This window comes from Panulirus ornatus, chromosome 38, assembly GCF_036320965.1.
Source record: "Panulirus ornatus isolate Po-2019 chromosome 38, ASM3632096v1, whole genome shotgun sequence".
NCBI lineage: Eukaryota > Metazoa > Arthropoda > Malacostraca > Decapoda > Palinuridae > Panulirus > Panulirus ornatus.
Genome location: NC_092261.1, coordinates 3500066 through 3519342, shown reverse-complemented (window position 1 = coordinate 3519342; position 19277 = coordinate 3500066). Strand labels below are relative to the sequence as shown.

The window sequence follows — 19277 nt, the reverse complement described above, 5'->3', positions numbered from 1 at the left end:
CATGATGCGGGGTCTGGAATGGTTGGCTGTGTTTCTGTTCATCGATGTACATTGGAACAGAAGCTCTTGTTTGTTAAGATGACGAAGAACACCTGATGAAGTTCAGTGGGGCAGTTTTTGATAACTAGTTACGTCTGCTTGATAACTTACTTTTTTTTTTGTCATTGACAACGAAAGAACGACACGTGTGATTAAATGTATACATCTGGTTGTTACGCTTCTTGGCAAGAGAAAACATTACGTGTGTGGTAAGGTATGTAAAGAAAAATGTTATATAGGAGAGCAGTGGGTTTGTATTGTTATCTTGAGACCAGATGCGAAGCTGCAAGTTGTCCGAAACAAAAGAAAACTTTCTTTTTTAACAGATGGCCTTTTATCGACAAGTGTTTTAAGGAGGGCCTTTTATTAACAGTTCTTTATAGAGAGCCTTTTGGCTTAGTGTTGTACGGAGGGCATCTTGACTGACAGCGTTTTTAAAAACCTCAGGTGCACTTCAGTGGCTCTGGCTGAGGTGAGCCAGGTCACTGGTGCAGGGGGCTCGCCTGCATTTTTACGTCAAGTTGTGGAGCTGTAGGACGGCATTGGCCTGCAGCCAACACGTCTCTCACCTGTTGATCTCTGCTGCCGGGGTTGCCTCCCTACCCGCCCTCACAGCATCTCCAAGACGTCTTGCAGCAGCTGGTAGAACACCTGCCATAACAGCTGTCGTAGATACAGTTAGAGAAGAATGCGGACATCTGGGATCCAGACCTGTGGTCGGTATGGGGCAGCCTGTGAAGAAAATCATGAACCCACAGAACCAGTATCTGTACTTGATCAGCCAGGTTGTGGAGGACACAAGAAGCTTGTCAGCCGTTGCATCAAAGCGCCTTATTGTTCAGGGAAGCAACAGATTAGATTTGGTCGCTATCAGCGGCTCGTGTAATGTATACTCCACGCTCATCCTGCCTGCTGTAGTACACAGGGTTTGATACACAAGCTTCAAAGGGCCTTCGTCAGACCCAAGTAGCCAAGTAATGATGACTTAAATTGTTACAAAGTCGGTTCGTTTTACATAAGCTTACAGTCGTTCATAAGACTTGTACTTGATGGAAAGGGGAGATACAGTCTCAGAATTTCAGGTACAGTGCCTTGTTATTAATAATAAGATGTTGTGTCGTTTCTTGTAAGGTTAGTACTTTTTTTTTCTTCTCAGTGAGAGACTGTTTTAGTAGGCCTCCATATCTCTGGCCATCTCCAGATGGTCCGAAGCTTCGTTAGCATCTGGAGCCTGTCCATAAACTAGCTACACCTTGCAGTCTGCTAATGTTGTTACTGTCTCCATACAAATGTTTTCTTCGACACATTGCCATGGAAAATGGATCTCTTGGTGTCCGTGTGATAGTTCCCTCCTAACTATAGATTTTAGACGTGTAATTGACAATCTAGAGTTGTGTTCAGGGAGTCTTGGTGTTCTAGTGGAGCAAGTGAAGTTAGACACACGCATCTCCATGAAGGACCTCTGGAGTGGATTAGTCTGTAAACCCTCGTCCATAGGCTACAGCGGGTCGCTATGAGATTATCGCTCCGGTGAAGGTCTTCGCTCCTCGATTTACATACGAGGGACCTCATTAGCATAGATATTTGCGTACGTTGCAGGCAGGTGACATCTGATAACTGGGCGTATAGTTGCAAGTGGGCGGCGTGTGAGGGCGTGGACGGTACCTTGTGAATGCGTGTGGGTGGAGCCGGTTTCATCAGCAGGTGGTCGGGATGGGAGGAGGACTGTGAGCGTTGGTAGGCCTGAGCTCCGCCAGCCGCAAATGGATATGTGGGTGGTATGACGGGTAAAGTTCCTGGATGTCTGTGGGTGACATGGGCATATATGGTTGTGGGCGAGAGAGAGGATTCGTGAGATGGCTGGTGCTGGGGCATGTGTGTGTGTGTGTGTGTGTGTGTGTGTGTGTGTGTGTGTGTGTTGGCCTCGTCTCCGCGGAGGTGAGTCACATCTTACGTAACGAGCAGTGAAATCTGCTGGGGGAGGCTCCCGCCCCTGGACCAAGAGTCATTCCCCCTCCCTCAATCCCAATGATATATAAATGTGTATATATATATATATATATATATATATATATATATATATATATATATATATATATATATATATATATATAATGTAGGCGTGTGTGTGAGGTCATTAATGAATAAACAGTTTAAAAAGTGGATATAAGAAACGATGGATGTAATAATGGGTGGTTCATGAGCATGGCATGATGTAGACCTGGTCATAAGTGAAGGTGAGCGTCCACACTTATAACACAAGTGCTTCTTCTTCGCTTCACACACTATTGTTGATCCAAGTGAGACCATCGTGTTCTCCACACCGCCTCCATGCACCAAATTGCTTATATTGCCTCTGATGTTCAGGAGGATTGTACCCCAGCTGGTACCATCGCTATTCTGCACGGTGCAACTCCTTTTAATGCTCAGTATATTTGTCGTTAAGGCTGCTTACCTCTCTCTGATGCTCACTATATTTGTCGTTAAGGAGGTGGATGTCCCCTTGATGCTTAGTACATATTTATGTAAGGCGCTCCTCCCTCTGATGCTCATATTTATGTCGTTTAGGCGCACTTCCCTCTGATGCCCGGTACGTAGGTGGCCAATACGGACGCCCATCAGGCTGTGGCAGCTGCTGCCTTGTTTACGGCTCTGTCTCATAGTCCTTTGTTGCTATGGTGACCACAGGTACGGACCACTCTCCCTCCCAGCCTCTCTTTTGCTTTACTTTCTTTCATGATCTCTCCCTCTCCGCTACATCCATCCAGTGTCCCGCCTCCCTCCCTTTCTTTGTTGCTGCGTCCCCAGACGAAGCCCTGAAACATACTAGAAAATCCAAACAAGGACTTGTGATCCTTGAGTCACCATGAACATTGCAGCCATACGAACGCTGATTACAGTCTGGATTCGCACAAACGCAATATATAAGTCAGATTCCTGGTTCACTCATCCGTAGTTCGGTTACTGGTCCGGTTAACTGAACCTACAAAATACATCTGGACACCGAGAAACGATTCCAAAGAGTATTGTGTAGTCAGTCAATAGGATTCTGATTGTATTCGCTTTATTACTACATGATTTATACCGTGTATCAGGAAAAGTTTCCCCGAAACAGGTTCAGGTAGGCCTCTGGGTAAACTTTTTGTATACCTTCAGACATACTCGTGGCAGAGTTCCTTTAAAAGCCGGACGGATGTGAGGTAAACCAATCTCAAATTCTGGAAAATAAGAAAAGTCATGGCACGCTGGTTCTCTCTCTCTCTCTCTCTCTCTCTCTCTCTCTCTCTCTCTCTCTCTCTCTCTCTCTCTCTCTCTCTCTCTCTCCTGGTGTATCATTATATGAGAGGTCGGTTTCAAGAGGTCTTTCCGATCCGTCCTTTCTTGTATACATGAGGAAGGCATTGGCTTGTTAGGGCTTGGGTTGGATTTCACGATGGCATTAGGAAGAGGAGGAGGAGGAGGAGGAGGAAGAACAGGAGAGACATAATACAAATGATCTTGCAGGCATAAAGGACCTTTAAAATATATTTTTGGTTGTAGGAGTTAAAGAGGAATTTTTTTTTTAAGATATTTTGTTAGTAGGGAGAGAGGGAAGGGGGTAAGGTGGTTGGGAGTCTGAAATTGATGGAAGATGTTTTTAGGTTGATGGGTCGGGAAGTTGAAGTACTGAATGACGTAAAATGAAGGATGTCATCTGAGGTTGAAGTAAGAGTGTATCTTTTTTAGGTTAAAGTCTTAGGGGTTAGGATTGATAGTGCGAGACGGCGGTGTGAAAGGGATCTCTGCAGTTGATGGACAACATTCTTAAGAACAGGCGAATTCGATGTTTTGAGATGGAGAACGTAAGTGGTGCTGATGTGGTGGAATATGCTGATGGTAGAGAGGCAAGGGATACATGTGTTAAAAGATAAAAGGATAGTTGGGCTTGGGGGATAGATGGGCTTGGACCATTGATGGTCAGAATGCGGGTTGCGTCGGTCAGAATGCTGGTTGCGTCCTTGGAAAACATTGGTGTTGGGCTGCAATCTACACTCCCAAGAACCAAGGTAAAAATGAGAGAAAGTGGCGACTGTTTTATTCACGATGGATTGCTCGGCAAATGGCATGAGTTGCAAGCAAACGATGACCTGCATCGTGATTACCGTTGATTGAGATGATAATGCCGACGATAGTGAAGATAGATGTAAATAGTGATGCTGCGAGGCGCGGCGCCGACCGTGCTTCAATGGCTGGGAACATGCGAGATAGTGGAAGGCAAACTGGGCGTAATGTTACCTCGGATCTAAAGATACAAATCATTGTCAATGGCCAGGTCTGTCCTGGGGTAAAACCACGACTGGGAAAGGTGGAGCGACAGAGGACCTTACCTTACCCTGAGTAACTGCTGTTGGTCAGCGGGACTTTGTGTAGCTGACGTGGGACGCTGCAGGTCCCTCGCCCTGGGAGGTGGCGCAAATGTGGATGTTTAGTGGTGCTGAGTTTGATATGCAGTGGTTCTGGAGTGCTGTACATGGCAGGTTGAAGAATGGATGACAGCTGATGAGGCCGATCATCCACTGTTCCTGCCGTTACCTGGCCACACGTACGTGTGGTGGACCTCCGTGGTGTAGCGGTAGGTTTGCAATGTCGACAGTAACCCATTCACGGGCCGCCAGGCTTCGAGCCTGCAGAGGTTCTAATGCAGGTCGTGCAGTCGGTACATAGACATACCAGCTGTTCATCCTTCTGTAGGGACTGGTCGATGGCATGGGTATATATATATATATATATATATATATATATATATATATATATATATATATATATATATATATACATAAATATATATAGTTAATAAGGACATTCAGTTGCCAATGCCATCTCATCCAACATATGGAGAAAAAAAAAATTCATAGTGTGATTTCACTGAAAATTGAAGGTGTTAACCCAGTTAGCAGTTGTTAATATGATTATGGCCTTCATTGCCGGACGTGTCTGAATTAGAAAAATGGTTGACGGCTGAGACTTACTGTACGCGTTCCTAGTGTTGAAATTTCATCAAGATTTCGGACCCATTAATGCAGACGAATTTTTGCATTGCGTATTTAGAATGTTTAGCATCAATCATAATGTTGATATATGCTGATTTTTAGATTAGCGTGATAATAGAAGTATTATTCCCATAATCATTTTTTTTTTTAAGATATCAGGTGAACGAGGTATGGTCAAATTACATTAGGATTTTATGGCTGATTTCCTCATAATGTTCCCTTGATTTCCTCAATGATTTCTTCGTAAACCAGCTAGTGTTCTGGTATATTCTAGCACAGTTTTTCGTAACATTATTTCAGTAGATAGATCTTCAGGCAGACGTCGGGTTTATCTGTCGTCTGCAACGCTTTCCCTGCGCGAGGAGGTGATTCACACATGTGGCAATTTTAAGCTCGCCCCAGCTGCTGTGTTAGAGTGAAAAATGAAGAAAAACGAAAACGTTGTATTGTATAATTACCCAGTAAAATTGCTGGCAGCCTGGCTGGTCCACATTTTTCTCGGGTGATTTAGCTGTATGTGAATTATATCATTGTTTGGTGTGTAAATATTGACTTTGTGATAGTCAGGGCAAACGGCCTATTCTCAGCCGTGCTTCATGTATAGTATAGTTGTTACCATATTATTGTTTTGTTTTTTTGTATTCGTTTCCATGCGCAGTATTGCCATATAGACGTGCTGACGTGCAGTATTGCCATATATTCGTGCTGATGTGTAGTATTGCCATAATGTATTAATGTGTAGTATTCCCATATGAATGTATTGATGTGCAGTGTTATATTCTAGTATTGACACATACATTTTCCCTGTGTTGTTGAAACGTGTAAGCGTCGGTAAATATTTTTGTTTCTAAATATTACTTATGATTTCACCGTAGAAAAGTATCAAGGTTTCAGTATTATATTTTCCAGAATGTTAGTTTGCGTACTGATTATATGACCCCGTATCACCTTCGACTTCAACGAGAGAAAAGTTCAGCGTTATCTTAACTCCTACCCTCTGGTGAACGCTGGGAAGTATGCAAAATATTAAAGTGAACTTTAATGTATACAACATGGGAAACATGCCACATTTACATAGCCTAATTATACAAAACATGCGAAGCACCAGGATGAACCACATCAAACGACACTGTTGACTTCCTTGTCCGTTGTTTTGGGGTGATTTGGGGTAAAGGGGTCAAGAAGAGGTTGGATGGAGAAAGTATTTAGGTTGAACAGAAAACGGCCGTGTGAGGACATATGGTGTATGTCTAATGACGTATTTTCCTTTTCACATTGTCTTTTATTAAGAAATTCCTTAGTTAATATGATTATTTATGTTACGAGAAGAAAGCTGAGCGATCGTCTTGACCTATCTCTTGTATGTATGTATCCTGTCATCTGTACACACACACACACACACACACACACACACACACGCACACACACCCTAGCTTATACCGTTGTGTGTGTGTGTGTGTGTGTGTGTGTTTGTGTGTGTGTGGAGGGTGACGACAGCGTTAAAACTATTTCGATTTTTATTATTCTAGCCATGCCAGGCGTGCCTGCCAGTGCATGATCCCTGCCAGTCTCTGGCCCGTGGCTGGCGCAGGCTCTGCCCACCAACGATAATTTCTTTTGACGTTCACTTTAGCCAGCGGTTACGACCTTGGAATTACGGAGGAGGGAAGGAAGGAAGATGTCTGGTTAGGTGGTCGTGGATGGTAGTGCTCGGGTGGATATGATAACGGGAAGGGGTGGTCGTTAGGACGGGGAAACTGGAGTCTAAAGCTGTCCATGGATCATGGCAGCACCAAGTGTGGCTGGGAGAAACGAGGCCTGGGAATGGACGGATACCCCAGGAAGGTGCTTCATGACGTGTGTGTCCTGGTTTTCATGGCGTGTGTGTGTGTGTGTGTGTGTGCGCGCGCGCACACACACACACACACACACACACTATGTGCTACAGGTGTCGTCCTTGGATCATCTGGCATCGAGAAAGTGCACAGTTGATGTTATTGAAATATTGCGCGCACACACACACACACACACACACACACACACACACACACGTGGCTTAGGCTAGGCTGTACGTGTATACATATTCATAGGAGTGATAACAATGTACATACGTATAGACAAGGTTAAGAGTCGGGGCAACGCGAGTGTGGTAAGACTCCTTCCCCGTAAGACGCAGATGACAATCACACACGAGCCTGCACACCCGCGCCTGTATCCATATGTACAGTGTACAGCGTGGGAGGGTAGGGTACACAGCGCAGCATAGGAGGGTGTCGCCAGCTGTGCACGCACCTCTGCTGGTGTGTAAATCGTTGAATATTCTCTGAAGTTCTTAGCTGGTATCAAAGGACCCGATTCCGCAAACTACCGTTCCAATTACTTGGTTATTTCCCCCGCGTGTCTGGAACAACGGTCGGTAGGGTCAGAAACTGATTCATATCAGGGATCGGAGAGATCTGATTGGTTAACCGGTAGAAAGACTCCTGCAGTCTCTTACCATATAAAGATTAGCTCATGTTTTGAATACAAATCCTTTGGCTATCTAGTTGCACATATATATATATATATATATATATATATATATATATATATATATATATATATATGTTTTTTTCTTTTTTTTTAATTTTCCAAAAGAAGGAACAGAGGGGGCCAGGTGAGGATATTCCTAAAAAGGCCCAGTCCTCTGTTCTTAACGCTACCTCGCTAACGTGGGAAATGGCGAATAGTTTAAAAGAAAAATATATATATATATATATATATATATATATATATATATATATATATATATATATATATATATATATATATATATATGGTATTTAAGGGCTAGCATATGAACGTACACATAGGCACCGTCTTTACACCTACACCCATTTAAAAATGCCACACCAGACGTACACTCAAGGTTTCTTCTCACCCACACTGGCTATAGACCCTCACCTCCGCCCCTGACCACTGCTGCCCACACTTAAGTAACACAGTCTTCCACCTCCTTACAATAGCACTTGCAGTGTTGCATATACACCTGTCTTGAGGTGGGGTGGTGATACTTGCCCAGATATTTATTGTTGCACCAACTAGACCCCTAGGCAGGGGTAGGCTCTGGCAGCTGGTTCTTTAAGCTAACGAACACGTACACAGGCACGCGCACGCGCTTAGATGCATCGCCAGGCAACACGCCTCGCGCCCTGATGCACACCATCCTGACGCGTTTGATCATCATCTTTCAGTTTGACTGTATCATTATGCATCCTCTCGCCTGGAAAATGATCACTTTAGGTGGATCGTTTAGAAATTTGCCATCGTGACACAAGTAACGGAAGGAGAGATTCAGGGGTTCAAGCATGTTGGTTATAGCTTACAAGTTAATGGTCCTCTGGGTCATGCAAGTCGATAGTCCTTGAACGCAGATAACCAATCAGCCGTCGAGACGGTGCTTGAGCTGAACAAGTCTCAGACTTGAGAACTGTTCTCTGTTCTTCTTTGTCTCTCTGGTCGTAGGTGACTGACTGACTGGCTGACTTCTAGTTTGGCTTCTCTGTTCGTAGGTGTACCTCAAAACTCAACACTCGGGTGTGGCATCGGTTTCAATTTTTGACATATCCTCTCAGGGGTATTTTTTTTTCTATATTTGTTTCCAAAATAGCAGAAGTGCTGAACAGACAGCTGAGCACCTGACGTTTACCGCCATCCGATTCTTGTATTAGACTTTTCAGCCGTTGTCCTCAGTCATTTCGTTCCCGTTAGAGAGAGAGAAAAAAATACGAGGTTATTAACTCGTGTTGAAGTGGACGAAGAAATTTTGGGTCTGCATTCTTTGAGGGAAAGGCAAGCTGGTGTGGCCTTTACTCAGACAATACTATACTAGTTGCTTGGGAACTGAGCTCTAACGAGATTAGGGAGACTGGTTAACTTTCCGGAAAGTTTGAGAAGCAATCCTCTCTAGTGGACCATGGAGTCTCCCATGGCCCGAGGGATTACTGTTAGGGCTGCATCGAGGGGATTGGTGCGGTGGGAGGGGGAGGTGATGTTCCTGTACATACATGTCTTCGTACCCCAGATTGTTTGTGAGAATAGACAAGTACATATTCACGTTTATATATATATATATATATATATATATATATATATATATATATATATATATATATATATATATATATATATATGTGTGTGTGTGTGTGTGTGTGTATAGTGAAAACTGATATGTATGAAATGAAATCTGAATAATTATTTTGTCTGTGGAGTGGTTTCGTGAGGATTTATTTTGCAAAACGAATGTATTTCGATGAGAGTGGCACATATGAGGTGTATTTTTACCTATTTCTTTTATGTATATATAAATATGTGTTTATGAGTGGATGGGCCATTCTTCGTATGTTTCCTGGCGCTACCTCGCTGACGCGGGAAACAGCGATTATGTATAATGAAATATAGATATCACTTTGTTTACCGTTTGTGTCTGTGTGGATGCGTGTGCATGTAATTTTTAGCTCTGAATTAGAAAGAGCGTGATGATGGGTTTGAGATTAGATTGTCACAATGATGACTTAACGCACCCGTCCGCTTCCAGACATGCAGTGGCAACGCACTCTCGGAGCGAAGCTAAACCATGACGTCACAGTAAGAAACATACTTGAGGGAGCCATTGTGTGGCTCTCGAGATGAGGGCAGGTATTTTCTCGAGATCTGACGTCAACTCAAGCGCTCGAGGGAGGTTATCATAAAGGAGGAGAGTGCTTGGGAGTGGCAGGTGTATATAGCCAAGGAGGGAATTAAGCGAGCGATAAGATTAAGTTTAGAAGCTAAGAGTAATCCGTTACTCGGTCAACAGAAACCAACACTGGTCCGTTACTCAGCAAACAGAAGATAGATGTAGTCCATCACACGTAACATAAGCCAACAGTCTTCCGTCACACAACATGAAGTCCGTCACACAACTAACGCCAGCAGTCAAGCGGGCGTCACACACTCCTACCAAAAAGATATCTGGTCCATCCTGTTTCGGTTAGATATATCTATCGCTCACGTTTGATTCGCCTGAAGGTGTTACAGGAAATTCTTCGCATCATGATTTAGAACACTTCATGCCGTCCATGTTGGCCAGCGCCTCCTCAAAATTTTCAAATGATTTTTCAAAACTTGATAACCAAATTAGGGAATTGGGTACATGCACATAAAGTTAATTCTGTGATCCATTGATATATATTTTTTAAATTCTGACATTTAGCGTTCGAGAATGAATCAACGATTTTTTTGGTTGAAACTACAGATATGTATTTTATATATGATAGATATGTATTATATTCATATATGATATTAGAAATTTACAATATAGTTCATGTATATATGAATGTATAGGTAGGTATGTGGAAGTGTTGATACAGAGTGGATATATAGATCTAAATACTACAAGGGTGATATGTGTAGTGGAAGCGAGTACGGTCCTTGCATTATCTTGAACACTGATTAGTGGGTATAATTTGATGATATTATTGACCGCAGAGGATGACTGAAACAACCAACCCCAGCATTTTGACTCTGCGTGAGTGGGGAGCTGGATGGTGTGTGAGGCATGTAGCTGGATGGAGTTATGACAGTGTTCGTTGTTCACTGCTGGTGGAGTTTAAGGTAGATAGATGGACTAGAGTTTGGGGAGAGGTAAAGATTCTAGATGGATATACAGACGCTTGATGGCTTGACACTAGTTCGCAGTGCAGCAAGGTTCGTCGGAAGGAGGTTCGTAATGGGAGGACAAACTCTCTTAACTTTGAGGGTTAGTCAAGTTTTGACCCCCCCTCCCCTCACCCCCACTCCACCCAAGTGGAACTGATGCGAGGCAGACTTGTGGCTACATCTGTTGGTCAGGTCAGGTCCCCCCAGACTCTGTTTCATCCCCTCTTACGTGGTCGAGGTCACCTTCCTATCACCACGACGACATTCATCATACATCACTAGGACCATCACTGAACCATGAGGGTCGGGTCCGCCAGGCCACAGGTAACATGACCGACAGCTTAGCCACATGAGCTTCGCGCATTGCTTTCGTACCTGGTAGTGGTAGACCTCTGTGCTCTCGTAACTGGGGAAGCATTATGTGGATGAAGCGGTCCTGGAGGGAGGCAGTGAGAGGGGCTTTTAGGGTAGAGGAGGGGAGAGGCTATAAAGGGGGACATAAAAGTAGGGAGAGAGAGAGAGAGAGAGAGAGAGAGAGAGAGAGAGAGAGAGAGAGAGTCTTCACCTGGTCTTTGTCTTCATTCCCACCTCACAGCACCGTGAGCCAGCGAGGAGACAACCATTCCTACCGGAAGAGGTGGTGGTAACGTAACCCAATTGACTCGGGCACTTGTGAAACCTCGTGGTTGTGGTTCGATTATTCTCGGGTCTGTATTCCCTTCGTTCAACTGTCGACGCGGAATTTCCCGTCAAATGTAATCCTTGAGGTCTGTCACACTGTGAATTTTGGAATCGGTTTAATAAAGTATCTGCGGAGGTCTGGGTACTTCTGTCCGTGACGACGGTTGAGCAGCTGCGTGTCAGTTGTTTCAGAATCAAGATCGCAATTTTAGGTTCTTTTAGGTTCCTGGTGTCAAGTTCTCACTTCGGGTTACTTCAAGTAATCAGGTTGTGGTTCAATCTCCTGGTTCACTCTGGTCGTGTGGGTGTGGCTCCGAGTCACGCGCGCCTGCCTGCCTGACGCTCATGGTCTGCCTCCCTCCTCTCCTGTTTGGATAACTTCTGCTCCCTTTTGTTCACTCCCATTTTCTTTTTTCTTTTATTGACTCACTTAGGAAGGATTTTGCACTTAAACTAACGTGAAGACGTCTTACAACAGCTATCACATGTATAGAAGCTAGGTAAAGAATTATGGTGTGACAATTAAAGTGTACTGTTCGCGTGTAATGGTTGATCCGTGTGGGGTCCAAGAGTTAGCGGATGAACATGGGACAAGCCGGTGTCGTGAGCCTGGTGCGTGAGGAGTATGCGAGCGGCGACGACGCCTCCCCTCCCCTGAAACTGCCCCCGCGGGCGTAGCTCCTGGTGCAGCTGTGCACCCATGACGCATCACTCGTACAGGTAAAAAGTGGGGAAACCTGTCAGGTTAGTTAAACCAGGACTGGTCATAGTGAGGCTTACGTGAGGAAGGAACGCTGGTTGGGAGGGAATACTGTAGTAGTCCAAGAGGTGAATGGTGTAAGGCAGGGAGAGTGGGTTACCCAGGGACCTGAGAAACCTCGTACGGCGAGTACAGATAGAATGTCAGACAGCGACGGAGAGGAGTGCGAACCAGTCGGCTACTGGATGGCTAGGATGTGCCTAAGCGAACTTTGTATTATCCTCAACTTCCCGCCGATCGTATTAGTTCCCCTCCCATGTTTCCGTTATTTTTTTATGTTAGTGTCCAACGGCTTGTATGTGTATCAGATGCTTCGATGAATGCTTTGTGATGGTGGTGTGGTGATGGCGATTTTAATCTATTTCACCTTGTGCGCGTTCACAATTACTCAAAATACAGAATTATATCAAATCGCCGAAAAATAGGTGCAGTTTGTACTTCCTCTTACATCCGACGCGCAATTCACGTAAATATGAATTGAGAGACAAATAGGTAGATATAAAAGTATACATATTTGTGTACTACAACCGCTACTTTATCATTGTATTACATGTACTCTGTAGCGTCGATAATATGCCATGCTACTTCAAACATGTCACCGGATATTTTATATTCTTATTTCTCAGATAGGTACAACACACGAAAGGTGAAAAAAATATTCTTTAATAGTTTGTGAGTGTCAGTACTGGAATGAGGAAACCTACCGACGTTCAGTGCGTATGTTAGTATCTGATTATATCAATGAACCAGTCACACATTTACCATTTCCCAATTAACCAGTCACACATTTACCATTTCCCTGCTTATGTAATCAAACAGGTATATCCGAAGCAACACTCATGCCTCTTATTTTTTGTGGGTAGACTGAAGTGATTAGCGTCATTTGGAAATGATAGAATTGGGATTAAAGTGTGACTCTTTCTACATAAAGGATGCTTTGATCAACAGCCAGTTAACTTGATGATTGTTAACTTGGCATAGCAGGAGCTGTTGAGTTTCCGCTTTATTCATGATAATAAGTTCATGTTGGCAACACCCCTGTGGCTGCCAGTGAGGGGGTCATCAACCATGCGTCCATTCCCTCAGAACGTTTCAGTGAATATCATCATGTGTATTTATGTAAGAATTAAATTTCGTGAAACATTAAAAATATCATTTGCTTGGTCTTTTTCATATAATCTGCTGGAGAGACAGTGGAGTAGGAAGTTGCCAGATTAGCTGGAGGGACAGTAATGACGGGAGATGCTGGCAGACGAGGTAGAACAGCAGATCGGAAGTTCGGTACAACAAAGCGTCCCTGCCGAGCTCTTCCTCCAAGGTTTACATAAGAATTTTAATCAGCAGGAGACCTCTTCCTCGAGCTCTGCACACATATTGGACTAGGCTGGGGACTACTTAGCATAGGGAACGCCATGGGCCGGGAACAGTCCTTATAACCCCGTTACGTAAACAGTGATATTTCCACTATATTGAAGTTACTTCATGTTGAAGGCTCGTGAAATGTCTGCCCACAAGAGGTGAAACTGAACGATATGAAGACATTGTCTCACGGAGGTGTAGCCTCGATGATTCAGCTATACATAAAGTTGTGGGATTGTGCAGTGTAGCTTCATTTTTGAGCGTAAGAGGCTGTTTCGAATTTATACTTCAAGGTAACGTCCCATTAAAATTTGTCTCGCTTAGCTCGAGAGGAACAGTTCTAAGTATACCGGAGAAAATATTGTGAATTACTATTTTCTACCGATTACACTGAGCAGTTTCACAGGAATAGTTATCTTCATTCTACTGGAAAACACAGGATGAAAAAGTTCGCTGGAGAGAATGTGGAAAGTCGTAACCTTCGCTAGAGGAGCTGCGGTTCTGTTCAGGGGCGTTAGGAAACGATGGAGGTGGCGGTTCCCTATGACCCCATACATCCATCTATGACCCCATACATCCATCTTCCCCTCCATGGTGGGGCTGGCGGCGGGACAGGGTTATAGGTATTATGGGAGGGGCAGAGGATGACGTGGCCAGATGTCCGCGAGGGGGAGAAAGGAAAGACGGGGTGAGGGGCGGGGTAAGAGGGTGGTGATGGATATAGAATACCAAGTGGTGGAGGTGCACATCCAGCTCGTGAATACCAAGTGGTGGAGGTGCACATCCAGCTCGTGAATAGTTCCTTTTATTTTCCGGAACGAAGGCTCGGCTACGAGGCTCAGTGTCCTGCCAGGCTGCTCTAGGGAGTCCTGAAGTAACATACAAATAAACGCTTTGATGTCATGAGTTAATAAGACAGGCACGTAGGTGATATTCTCTCTCTCTCTCTCTCTCTCTCTCTCTCTCTCTCTCTCTCTCAGAACAGCTAGAAAGAGAGAGAGAGAGAGAGACGCGCGGATGAGCTGTGAAGACGATAGCCTCTCGAGTATTGCAGCCATCAAGCTAACCTTTCCCGGACCCTCGAGTATATGAACCATGCGGTTCAGGGGTGATGGTGGGTGGGGGGGATGCTAAACTGTTGGGGGGGTGGGGGGGGGGACTGTTATCACGGAGGGCAGGAAGTGGGAACTTATCATGGGGGGGGGGGGGGGAGGAAGGGGGGGATTGTTGTCACGGAGGGTCAGTTGTCACGGGGGGGGGGAGGGGGAGGGGGGCAGGAAGGAGGGATTGCTGTCGGGGGAAAGAGAGAGAGGTGGGGGAGGTGTGATTGTTGCCATGTAGTCATGACACAATCCACCGAAAAGTAATTTGTCCCAAATTGACTAATTTCCCAACCCATTTATCTTACAGTTTCATGTGAAATTACTGATGTATTCTTGCATAACTGCTCTTGGGGGGGTGGGGTAAATACATCAGATTGTATTTCTCTGTCCAGGAATTCCAGACGGTTCCAGAAACACTCTTCATGCACAATGACCCTTTCATTATATCAAGCCAGCCCGAACGACAGTTATTACTCCGTGCTGTACTGTAAACTGCTTTTGTCGGTCGCCCGGGCTGGCAGGCAAATGGGCTTGTCATCATATCAGGCTGGAATCATCATCACCAACCAGGTCTGATTCGCTATTAGGTCATTATAATGGCTTTGTATACAGGTGGTGGGTTGTTATGATGGCTTGTTATGCCTGTGCCGGTGGTAGGTCATGTTATGGTTCCTGACACCGATGGTGGTGGGTCACCATCATCATGGCTCATTGTACCTGTGGCGGGCCATTATAATGGTTCGTAACACCGGAGATGGGTTATTATAATGGTTCATAACACCGGAGATGGGTTATTATAATGGTTCATAACACCGGAGATGGGTTATTATAATGGTTCATAACACCGGAGATGGGTTATTATAATGGTTCGATTAAGAGCAATAGTCACAACAGCGAGCACTGCAGTACACCATCTGTGTAGCCAGAATTATCTCCACATAGAATTTATTCTGGTGTTCCCGATCACGCGGCCATTCGCTGACCCGCTTGAGAACTAAATACCACATACTTCTAATCCGATGAATGGACAGGTAGGTACAGCAAAGTCCACAGTGAGGAGTCTTATCATAGCCTCTTCCAAAGATAAGCCGATAAGCCCCGGTATCTGTTATAATCCCGGAAGCGAAGTTGTATATTCGGAAATGTCTTAGCGATGTGCTTGTGCATGAGGGAAGACAGATAACAGGATACCTGATGGTCCATGACGAGGTTAGCTGCTGTCTTAAACACATCATCGTAGTCGGAACAGGTTAGTAAGGTGAAAGGCACCTATGACTGCGGCTCAGCTATTGGCAAGAAGTATACTGCAGTTGCGATTCCATAGGAAAGTGTAAATGTTAGAAAAATGGCCTACCTTTTTTTTTTTTTTTTTACAAACTACTGCGCTGGGGCTGAATTGTAAAAGAAAAAAGAAAGGTAGATTGAGTTATCTGTTTTGAAGCTGGAGTTTTGAAGGAGATCAGGTTTCATTGAAGTGTTTAACGAGCTTTGATCTGAAGGTATGCACTTACTTCATCTGGTCACAGGTCATTCCTGTGCTCTTCCACTGAGTAGCTGAAAAAAAGATTTGCCTACATTGCTTATATAGAAATCTGCCCGTGCCATCGATGGAAACATGTATAGAGTTAGACGTGGGTTTATCCGAACTTGTCTGAGCAAATGGGTTTGTATTTATCTTCATATAGCGGAGGTTTTCCTTGTTGGGTTTGTGATCCATCTTCCTGTTGGTGCACTCACCCTCCCACTGGGTTATACGTCCACTCCATCTAAATCATAAAAAGAAATTTCGAGATGTGTTTTCAAACTTTTATACTTTAAACTCCTCGAACTGTGTTGCCACAAGGTGTTGCCTGAGGACACTGGTTCGTTGTGTTGCCATAAGGCGTTGCTTTGTGTTACTATGGTAATACCTCGAGAGTCACACTGGAAAATCTCCTTTTTACCCTCCTTCAGCCCGGCCTTCATGCAGGCTGTAATCTCTGTCATCTGATCAATCACACTGTTTGGCCAGTAGGCCACACGATTACGGAGTTTCAAACTTACTGAGATAAACATTCTCGTGTCAGGTGCATTACTTTTTCCTCTCCTTTTTTCTGTTAGGATGTTGAGTGGAATGCATGACCCTGGATGTTTGAAATGTTGTGTCCCCTTTCTCCTATGTGTCTGTAATGGCACCCGGAACTACTAGTGCCCCCTCAAGCTTTTCATTAAGCTTTCAATTTGTACCATGTACCGCGCGCGTGTCCAAGCTGGTAAAGGGTTATTTCCTCTTGCAAATTAGAGGCCTCGACCTCCAGGTAATCTCCACCTGTATATTTGTCGGAACCTCCCCCTGTAGGAGCCGTTTGTATCCAAGTTCCCAGACTAACGAAGGAATGATGTGGATGCGTCCAGACAGAGAGGTCCTGTGTTGTGGGACGCTTTCAGTCTTCGTGAGATATCTCGAGATCCAGTCCGACCTCTCAATGCAATCTTAATTATTTCGTATCAGCAACAGGTGGTGATGGTTTCAGGAGGCGATCCAAGAACCTGGATTGTAATTGAAACCCATTCAGACCTCGCACACACACATAGGTGATCAGAAGAATTGGGCTCAGTTTGTGCAAGTTGGGGGTTTAATTTGGTCGTGCGGGTGCAGGTGGGGGATTCAATTGGTTGTGCGGGGTGTGAGTTATTCATGGAGTGCAGGTGGGGGCTCAGTTTGTGAGGGGAGCTGCTGGTGAGGTTGATTTCATGGGGAAACCAATGAGTGATTTGGTTCATTTGGTATAAGGGATAAAAGACGAGGAGGAGGAGAAGATGGGGAAACAAGAAGGGGTAGAGAGAGGAATGGTGGAAAGAAAGGAATTAGCACAGTAGAGAGAGAGAGAGAGAGAGAGAGAGAGAGAGAGAGGAGTAAGGTCAGTAATTATCAGCAAACATATTCTTTCTTTGTATGTCTTTAATAAACCAGAACATGATTATGAATCATTACCCAAATTTATACATTCATCTTTACATATATATTTCTGTCCTTCCCCAGGTGAGTCGTGGCTTGTCTTGCGTGTGTATGAGAAGATTTTTTTGAGGTCTTGACGTCATAGCATGCGGTGCGATGATGACGTTCAGGTAAGCAAGACGTCACGTCACATTACGCCGCTGACGTCACCAAAGTAAATAAACCGTAACGTCACTAAGGCAGACAATGTCAGGACGTCACACCCTGAAGCTGACGTCACTTACTTTGAAATTTGATTTAGACGTTGTCGGCGTCGAGGTGACTTTTTTCTCTTTGAATCTTTTAAATTAAATTTAGGGTTTTGTTGCTTTCGTCGTAAAGTGTCGCGAGGATGTTTCGACTATGTGTAAGGCTGTGTAAGGGGCGGCCAGCGTCCGTGGAGTGTCCTTAAGGGTGCGTTGCAGGTGCTAATGTCCTTCCTGGACTGGAGGTACAAGGAGCCTCACCTTCCCTACCCCTCCATCACGAACTTACTCCCCAAACACTCCCTCTATCCCCGCCCCCTCCCTTATCCCCCCCCACTCTCCCTTTATCCCCTCCTCCAACGCCCACTGGACAGCCCGGCCTCCCAGTTTGGAGGTTGAGTCAACTGGGTGGAAGTGTTTGTGACTGTGGTGGGGGGGGGGGGGGGGGTGGCTGGACGCCACCCAGTGGCGAAACTGTTGAGCTTACGATGGCTAGCTGTTGGGGAGGGGGGGGGGGGGATAGGACTGTGGATGGGAGGCTGTGTGGGTAAGGATGGAGGGAGGATCTGTGGGTTGCTGTGGTGAGGTGGGTCTGTAGGTAGCTTCGGCTCTGTTGGGGTGGGTCTGTGGGAGTAAGAGTGGTGTGTGGGTTTGTATGGCTGTGGTGGTGGTGGTGGTGATGGTTGCGTGCGTGCGTGGGCGAGATATGCAGTTGCTGTGGGGGTGGATATGGGGGTGGTGGGTGGTCTTGCAGTGTAGGCGGCCGTGATGAGTGCCCAGTTGAAGCCATGATACGAGGCACGCCGCCACTTGGCCTATGTTGCCAGGCCACAGGAGTGACGTAATGACAACAAAATTAAACGTGTGTGAGTCAGCTGATTTCCCAATCAGCTGTTTGTCCGATCAGGTGGTCCACAATCAGATGTTTGCGCTTCATCAGCTGGTCGAGTGCCAGGGGACGCGAGCTGGTGCGGTTTTTATACAAACCTGTGGAGTACTTTTCTGAAACCTGTTTATTGATCTGATAGCTTGGAATTATCACCTATATGTTATCTAATGATTGACAAACGAATCAAATGTGCTGTTGATATTTTGATATTTTCCCAAAATGAATCTCGAGAGCACCAGTTCGAGCCTTTGTTTCAGTACCAGCAGTCACTAATATATATATTCTTTTTCTTTTAAACTATTCGCCATTTCCCACGTTAGCGAGGTAGCGTTAAGAACAGAGGACTGGGCCTTTTTTGGAATACCCTCACCTGGCCCCCTCTGTTCCTTCTTTTGGAAAATTAAAAAAAAAAAAAAAAACGAGAGGGGAGGATTTCCAGCCCCCCGCTCCCTCCCCTTTTAGTCGCCTTCTACGACACGCAGGGAATACGTGGGAAATATTCTTAATCCCCTATCCCCAGGGATATATATATATATATATATATATATATATAT

The 19277-nt window shown here is 44.9% G+C and overlaps 1 protein-coding gene across 11 annotated transcripts in view; it reads left to right on the top strand.

Moving 5' to 3' along the window:
* Positions 1 to 19277, top strand: part of LOC139760802 (sodium/calcium exchanger 2-like) — a 168588-nt gene that overhangs the window by 57538 nt on the left and 91773 nt on the right. The gene's annotated exons all lie outside the window — the stretch shown is intronic.